The 9,361-nt window shown below is 46.5% G+C and overlaps 1 long non-coding RNA gene across 1 annotated transcript; it reads right to left on the bottom strand.

The window, feature by feature from the left end:
• Positions 1-802: 802 nt before the first annotated feature.
• On the bottom strand, positions 803-3,180 carry LOC141042043 (uncharacterized). The gene is made up of 2 exons (XR_012203853.1): positions 2,936-3,180; positions 803-1,104 (listed from the first exon to the last, which is right to left on the bottom strand). It is a non-coding gene; the product is annotated as an uncharacterized lncRNA (long non-coding RNA).
• Positions 3,181-9,361: the final 6,181 nt, after the last annotated feature.

Below are 9,361 nucleotides of genomic sequence, written 5' to 3'. Positions count from 1 at the left end.
ATAATAAATGATAGCTGCCAGCTCCCCGGCTTCGTTGTGAATTTATCTCCTATAGTAACTACATTGAAGCACCTAAAAAAATGTAACTATGCTGACAAACCTGTGGCAGCATAGCCGGACACGGGAGGCAGGAGCAGGCGGCACGGCCGACGCTTGTTTGGGCGACTGGAGCAAGAAGACCAGAGGTTGAAGAAGCACTACGGCCGTTGGATGGACATCGTACGGTCACCGGAGCTAGAATCGTTCATATTGACTAAGTTGACAAAGCCCTCCGTCCCCGTCATCTTAGTAGGCCCACAAGTCAGCCTCCCATTATGGTGGGTCCCAGCTAGTAGGGGGTATTCATTTTTTGTGCGTAATAACGAGGCACTTCCTTGTGTGCGAAGATATAGCTGATGGGTCCGACCTGTCAGCGGGGGAACATTTTTTTCGCGAAATACAGAGGCCCTTCTGGTGGGTCCCAGCTGTCAGGTGGAGGAATCATTATTTTGCGCGTAATAAGGAGGCATTTCCTTGCGTGCAGCCGTGGACCCAGCTATCAGCCTCTCCACGTACAGTCCACTTCCGATGCATGTCGTTCGTTGACCACGTTGACCACGCCGCGCCGAGAGCACCAGGGCGCTGGACGACGATGAGGCCTAGGAAGGGAACGACACAGAGCCAGGGAAAATTTGGCAGTTGTTTCCCACGCGCAGGGGAGTGCGAGGGTTTACTGGTTCGTCTGCCGTCGCCGAAGAATAACAGCAAGTGTGGGTGAGTAGAGGGATGGCTAGGTGTGGGGACACGGACTCATAAGTCGTGATCACCGAATGCATGTGTACAGTGATCCTAGAGATCAATGCTCACTGAACACACAGAAGCTGAATAACAAGAGTCTTACATCCATACATACCGTCTTACACAAATTATGACCATTATGGTCAAGTCTTACATAGATAAAGCCACAAGGGCTGAATACCAAATAAACTTAAGCAGCGGAAATCTTCGTCGATAAGTAGAACCCATGCCATCTGCCTTAACCCTACAGGCATTCTGACTGGGAAACGTCCTAGTTCGCATGTTCGTCTCCAAAGAACTCTTCTTCGAACTCTTGTTCTTCCATGCCTGGCCAATTAAATAACCAGTGACAAGCCAATGAGTATTTTGAATGTACTCGCAAGCAACCCATGTTTTGGCTCAAGATACAACAATGCATGACATAGGTAAATTTTTGTACAAAGCTAATTTTGTTGTGCTATGACATGTTCAATAATTGGTAAATCATGCCTCGCATGAATTCAAGTAACCATAGGGACTGGTTACAGATATCAACATAACGGGAGTGGGCTCAAACCCAACTCAATCATGTCAAGTCCTTTGACTTGACCCAAGTAGTTCTTCCCACACACACACACACACACACACACACACACAAACACACACACACACACACACACACACACACACACACACACACACACTAGTTTGTAAGCAAGTGGACGTAGCCCAAGAGCGGTTACCCAAGTGTCCTTGACAGTGGACACGGCTATTCGAATAGTTTTACACTCTGCAGAGGTTGCACACTTTACCCACAAGATCCGGGGAACTTCCGTGTCATCCACGACCCGCGGTACCTCAAGTACCCGGGGTAAGCACCCGATCACTATCTTTCCCTAGACGACACTAACATAGAGTCCACTCGATTGGTAGTAACCCCTGTGCCCAACATTTCACATCTTAAAATTGTGGAGCCTTGCTCCCATATTCATCACATACCACAAGCACGGGGTACCAACGGTGTGTCCGATGCCCTGTGGAACAGTCATGGTCGCCCTACCTGGCACGACCCCGTCCCGAGAGAGCGCAACAACAACTCTCCCGTCACTAGTAATGCAGGCTCCAAGCTAGTATCGGCCTAGGTAATCAATAATGCCCTTTCCCATATAAGGGTAGAGTGGTTGCGCATGTAAGGTTGGAATAACGGTCGCAACTTAAACCAATCCGTTTTGAAAACAACACACACACTTGCCTCGGTACACCACCTCGTCATCAAGTGGTTACCCAACTCATTATCCCCTTCGGGCATAAGTGGCACCCGACAGGGTTTTCGAAAAGTCTTTTGAAAACAATCTTGCTCCCATCACCATGCATATTCCCGTCCCTTTTTGCGTAGCAACTACTTTAGCATCCTATCTACTCCCACCGGCATAACCCTCATAGGAAGGTAGGGTCATGCATAATGCAAGTATCAACAAGGAAGTAACAGAGGCAACCCATCAAGGTGGTTACCACCTCATCATGATTCCGTTGCAACAATAATATGGTGCTATATGACATGCATAAAAAGGGTTTCATAGACATGGTCAAAGGGCTGCTTTCCTGGCTCAACAAAGTCTTCAAACCTTCTGGTCCATCTCCAAGTACTCCGTCTACTTCGCCAACTAGCGACGGAAACAATCACAATAAGCAACACAACAAGGCAAAAATAAAGTTGCTCTAAAAATGTGAGTTGGACTTTTCTAGGATACCTCTGGTCATATGAGGAATGAAAAAAGTGATTTCAATGGAATTGGATAAGTGGATATTTTGGAACATTTCAATATGAAGGAGATAAGGGATTTAATGGATCTGCAAGTTGTCCACAGAATGCCTTTTTATAAAAATGAGTAAAAGTACCCATTAAATCAGGCATGATTTTAGAAACATTTAGAAATTGGTTTCACTGGATTTGGAGTTGAATGGATTTTTGAAGTGGACTTATGTGGCTAAATGACCTTTTTACAGACCCAGGGGAAACTAGGCAGGGTAAAAATGTTCACAATGGTTCGTTAAATAGAACTTGATTCATTGAGTCAGCAAAAATTTGAATCATCAAATTTGGACACTATTTGACTTCTCTAGGGATTTTACAAGCTATCGAGAAAAAGAAAAAGAAAGAAACAGACAAGGGCTTTACCCTTAAGAGGCGCACAGGGCGAGGTTTAGCAGCAGGACGCCACTTGGCCGGCCCAGGGGCTCGGCCGCAGCGCGCAGGGGCCACGTCGGAGGCGGCTTCATGAAAATACGCCTTCGCGCGGGGGGAGGAGGTAAGGGCCGAAGCCGTCTCCACTTAAATGGGCGGGCCCGCCCACTAGGTCGCTGACGTGCGGGCCCCAGCGGCAGGTCACCTTCAACCTCCCGTGCGACGCGACGGGAAACAGAGGAGGCGAGGCCGAGCGGCGCCGGCGCTCTCCCCGGCGGCACCGGCCACCTCGTCGACGCCCAGCACACCGGAGTTCTCAGGAGAACGTGCCGCATCCGTCGAGTTGCGCCACGATCGCTGGGGTGGTCGGACGCGAGCAGCGCATCGTCCGTGGCAGACGGCGGCGATGGTGAGGGTGGGACACGACGCTGCAGCCGCGGAGAGGAAGAAATGGAGCTTGGGAGATGTCCTTGGGGAGGTTGGTGATGCTCTCGTGGAGTCTAAAGGCGGGGGGAGAGGCCACAGAGCGCGAATTTAGGAGGAGGCCGGCGACATGGCTCCGGCCATGGAGGTGGGCGGAGGGCACGAGAGGGAGAGGTAGGTTGGTCTAGGGGATGCACGGGAGGGGGAGAGAGCAAACGGAGAACAGAGAGGGCTCGGGTGGCCTTATATGGCGAGGCCACGGAGCACCGTGGACGGCGACCACGGTCGTAGCCTAGGCAACGCCAGGGGCCGAATTGGCACACTGGGCCATGTCCGGGGTGTTCGTGGATGTGGTCTTCGACCAGGGAGAGAATAGAGGGAGCGGGGAAGGTTCAGAGGCGTCGCGCGTGTGAGGCTGCCCATTGGAGCGCTCGGGCGGCCGGTGCGCGTGCGAGAGGAGGCAGGAGGAGGGAGAAGGAGGAGGGGTAACAGGCTGTGGCGTGTTGAGGACGCCGAGGAGCATCGTCGGGCGCGCTGGGGAGGCCCGAGGTGGCCGGAGGTGCTTGGCAGGGGGCGGCTACAGTGCGGGAGCGCACTGTAGCGTGCTCCAGAGCGCCCAAATGGCCGGCATGGCCATCCAAAGGTGTCTGGTAGCTCTAGGGGGAAGTAAAGAAGTGGGCTGTGGCCTTGGATGCCCTGGGTAGCTAGTAGGAGAGGAGAGAGGCAGAAGAAGAGGGAAAGAGGGGCTGTCCAGGGAGGTAAATGGGGGTATTTTACCCCTCAACCAGTGAGCAATGGCCAGGGGAGAGTTACTGGAGGTAGGAGAGGACTAGGAGGAGCTGTGGTAAAAAGTTGAGCTCAAGGAGAATAGTGTAAGTGGTCAAAATGGTGATTTTTGAAAAGTGACATAAGGTGTTTGATGCAAATTTGGGCAAGCAACTTAACTCCACTTGACATGAGAATTAACAGGATCAAGTGTCACACATAATTGAGGTTGACCACCAAGTTTGAGTCCATTTGAAGAAAGTTTCCAATGTAACTTTGGCAAACCGTGGAAATCAGCAGAAAATGACTTGCTTAGATCTAGATAAGCTAAACTCTTCTCCTTGGTGCACCACTGGGTGTAGTGCCGTAATTTGAGGATTTCAACATGCCCACAAAAATTCAGATCAAAAGGAGACACTTGGCAATGTAAAGTTGCTCAAACTTGATTCTGGTCAGAGAGGGTTTTGGGGCATTTTGGTGAACCAAAATGACCTTAATTGACATGAGGCTTTGCAAGGTGATCACAATATGCATTATTGACTTGGTGGATTTTCCTTGGATGTTAATGAAAATATTTCGTGTAGAAATATTTCAAATCCTTGAAATGGGCAGAAATGGTTTTGGGAGTTTTTGTCCAATATTTTGAACATGACCATGTGTTGAAACTATTATATATGGACAATATATGTCCTATGAGTTTCCCTAAATTTTCTCAAATATTTTTGAAGCATTAAAATAATTTTAACCTATTAAAGACCATTTCTGGCCTAAAGAAAAAGCCTTTAAATAAAATAGCAAAATAACTTTTAAAATTATATGTTTGTGGTTTTTGGGAGTCCTATATCTAATAGGTTTCAAATATACTCTTTGAAATATTTTTCACACCCCAAATCAAGTACTTGCAGTGCAAACCTCAATTCAGGGGTTTTTGGAAAACTAATTTTAGAAAATACTTTTTGGCCAAATTATTTTTGTAAGAAAATACTATATTGCACTATACACATGGCATGGTCAGTGGGCAGAAGTTTGGGGCAAGGAGATGAAGTATAGAAGGTGGAGTTGTGTTGACTTTAAAGAGCACTTGAAAAACCACACAGAGAAAACCAACTCCAAAATAAAAGCCAAATAATGCAAAAGTTTTTGTCAAACCACACTTTATCATGATTTATTAGCTGAAGTGTTGTGGCATGAAAATCAGGGTGTGACAGACCTACCCCCCTTACAAGAATCTCGTCCCTGAGATTCCCAAACTAGGCGTGGAAAGGAATATGAAAACTGGATCTGGGGGTAGTCTTCACGTCCTCATACTGCTTGTGCTTCCGAGTGGTGCTCCACTGAACCTTGAAGTACTCGGTGGCGTGGCTTCGTGTATGACATCATGCTTGATCCAGATTGCAATTGGGGTCTCTCGCGTAGGTCATATTGGGCTGGAGGTCGATGGCTCTGTGATCGATGTCCTTGTAGAGACCAGACTAGTTAGAAAGTCAGAAACATTTTCGGAGTGGTGTTGTGTGTAAAAATGTTGTGCACAGTGGGTGACTCAGGTGGTAGCTCCGGCTGGTAGCCGTTTACTCTTCATCTTGCAGCGATCTTGGAGGGGTCGATAAATCTTGGTGTGAGCTTCCCTTTGACATGGAAATGCTTGTTCCATTGAGAGAAGTGGTTTGTAGATACGCACGGTCTTTAACGAGGAAGTTCACTTCTTGACGATGGTGGTTGATATAGTTCTTCCTCCTTGACATGGCGGTCTCCAGATGTTCATTAACCAGTTGAACGATTCTCCTTCCGTCTTCGGGTACACAAGTATATCATCAAATAAAGATGACAACTAACTTGTCCAAGTACTCCATGAAGACTTGCTCATGAGGTACATAAAGTGGGCTAGGGTACTGGTGGTGGTCATGGTTGTGTATTGGCCAAGGTCTTCCAGACCTAGAGTCAAGGCCCAAGGTCATGGTCCGACCATGTTGTGGCTTGGTAGGGCTTAAGGGTTTCAGGGATTCTAGTGTGCGAGTGAACATTTATCATCTTATCTTTAAGCACGGTTTCTGAGATGCCAATAGTTCCACCTAGTCCTTCAAACAAATGACCTTATACCACCGAAAGCATCTTTTCGTATAGGTCAACTCCAATCATCACTCATGTGATTCATATACTCATGGCTCCCGAGAGGAGGTCTAACAAAATCGTACATGTCAACTATACCCAAACTCATATGCATGGCTATCCCTATGTAAAAATCCATGGGTAGAGCATACAAGCTGCTAAGCTTGAATTAAACATGACAATCCAAGTGCTCAACCTATTCTTCCAAGGTCCAAGATAGTGCATGTCTATCCTAAGGAAACATGTCCTAAGCCACTCCAAGATCTTGTTTCCCTCCTATGAATCAACTCCAACAACCCATTCACTACCATCAATCACTACGTAATCCATTAATTCTACAAATCCAATGCCTATGGAGTCCCACATGATCTCCTAAGGTTCCTATAATCCCCAAATACTTGAAAGGGCTACCTTACTATAGTCATTCCACCAATTTCCATTATCATGGTCAAGTAAACTCCAAGGTCAAGCTTATATATAACTCTAAATCAACTCCGACAATTAATCCAATCTCCTAGTTTATCGTCCACCGAGAAACATAGTATCATGATCGAGATCATCAGTCCAAATCCAATTTACTCCGAACCATGTAGACTTACTCACCACCTACACTCCACTAGGATCACCTATTTAAATCCAAATCTCGTGTCCAACGAGAATTCCTACATGTTTCCCCCAAGTCATTTACGTAATATCAACTGTCTCCTATCAATATTATCTGATCAAGTCAAATCCTTGCACCTCCAAGAATTTCAGCTTGCGAACACAATATTCCTACCAAATCCAATTCACTCAGGGGTAATGAAAGCTATTCTAATCTATAATCATGATCCCTCCAAGTTCATCTACCAACATCAAAGCCTCATAATCCATCAAATAGTCTCAGATGATTCCTCAAAGTCATTGATATAAACTCATCAAGTCATTTGTCCTCTATTCCTATATCCTCAAATTGGTCTTCCCTATGGCATCGTCAGTTTTGGTGCTATCTTAGGATGATAATGTGCTCGTTCACTATGTCCACTAGTTCCATAATGAACCCAGTGATAAGCAAGGTTACGGAGGCTTAACAGGTTCTCTTGCAATTCTGTGGGTTAAGCACATGGTTAAGGATTCGAGCTGGGGTATCTTATGAAGTCTCGAAGGGTCTAGGAATGTGTTTCTAATCTTGAGGGGCAACCATAACTCTAAGGGGCTGCACTTGGTCTAGGAGGCCGTAGCAAAAGTCTTCAGTGCTAATTGGTTGCCGAAGTAGAATCCTTGGTGTATCTTGTCTTGCCGGTCTTCAGTTGATGAGAGAGATGAGAGAGAAAAGTGGCATAGATGGGGATGCCTAAGGGGGTTCTATAGTGCAAGTGCAAACAAACAAGTGCCAAAAAGGGCCAAACAACAACATAAGGCAGGTGATATAGTTGCGTACTTGTTGTCTAGGGCAAAAGGGCGACTGATATCAAAACACAAACAAATAAAAGCAAGCAACACACAATCATGGGTCTATTCGAACCGTCATACGGACTCGACTGCGCATAGGGGGTACACGACTCATCCTACCCTAGGGGTTCTCGGATTCAGTAGTCGTGCTTTGCTCCGTGCCTCATGCAGTCTTCTGGGTTTTCCTCAGGTGTCGCTACGTCTCTTGTAGTTGCTCGATGAAATGATCCAGGTTGAGCCTAAAGATTCTTCAACAACTTCTTGCCTGATGAGCTGACGGGGTGAAGGTGGTTCCTCATAGCTGGCATTGTCTCGGTCTTCTGTTGTCTTATTAATCACGACGATCCCTTTTGCCTCCTAAGGCGTCGATGGTACTAGGTATACCTTTATGCAAGGACATCAACAAGGCATAGTAGAGGTCCAACATGTTGGTTACGTTGATGACAACATCGACACCAAGAGCGGGGGATGAAGAGAACCGTTTTCCTGCTCACTATAATGAGGCGGACCAAATGGCGAGGTTCTCATCCACCGGTGGTTGCCGATACAACAATGGTAAGGTCATGGTTGCTCTATTAGCGATCTTTATCGTGATCTTGCATATCTTACACCCTGATCGTCATAGGACAAGGTTGCATCATCCTGGGGCAAATTAAAAGGTATCACCATCCTCTGGGTCCTCATGTCCTCATTCCTCGAAGACGTATCTTCTGTTGGCATCGTCTTGCTGTGGTGTCGCCATTCTTGTGTTCAGAAGAGGTGGGTGAGTGTTTGGCAAGGTGTACTCCTTCGAGGATTACAAGGAATCCTGTGGTCAGGGGCTTGAGGGTGCTAGCGACCGTTGCAATAGTTTTGAAGGGGAAGAGATCGATAGGGAAAATATACCTTAGTTTTTCAAAAAAACTTAGAGGGGAAGAGAAGTATAGATAGTTTTGAAAACTAGTAATAGTTTTGGAAATGCTTTTACCCTAACTAACGAACATGCTAACTAAGGCTTCCTACAGTCAGGATGGTTCTGATACCAGCTCTGTGCGGACCCCGACTCATAAGTCGTGATCACCAATGCAGGTGTATAGTGATCCCAGAGATCAATGCTCACTGAACACACGGAAGCTGAATAACAAGAGTCTTACATCCATACATACCGTCTTACACAAATTATGAACATTATGGTCAAGCCTTACATAGATAAAGCCACAAGGGCTGAATACCAAATAAACTTAAGCAGCGGAAATCTTCGTCGATAAGTAGAACCCATGCCATCTGCCTTAACCCTACAGGCATTCTGACTGGGAAACGTCCTGGTTCGCATGTTCGTCTCCAAAGAACTCTTCTTCGAACTCCTGTTCTTCCAAGTCTGGCCAATTAAATAACCAGTGGCAAGCCAATGAGTACAATGAATGTACTCGCAAGCAACCCATGTTTTGGCTCAAGATACAACAATGCATGACATAGGTAAATTTTTGCAGAAAGCTAATTTTGTTGTGCTATACATGTTCAATAATTAGTAAATCATGCCTCGCATGAATTCAAGTAACCATAGGGACTGGTTACACATATCAACATAACGGGAGTGGGCTCAAACCCAACTCAATCATGTCAAGTCCTTTGACTTGACCCAAGTAGTTCCCCCCCCACACACACTGGTTTGTAAACAAGTGGACGTAGCCCAAGAGCAGTTACCCAACTGTCCTT

This window comes from Aegilops tauschii, chromosome 2 (assembly GCF_002575655.3).
Source record: "Aegilops tauschii subsp. strangulata cultivar AL8/78 chromosome 2, Aet v6.0, whole genome shotgun sequence".
Classification (NCBI taxonomy): domain Eukaryota; kingdom Viridiplantae; phylum Streptophyta; class Magnoliopsida; order Poales; family Poaceae; genus Aegilops; species Aegilops tauschii.
This window is presented reverse-complemented; position numbering and strand designations above follow the sequence as displayed.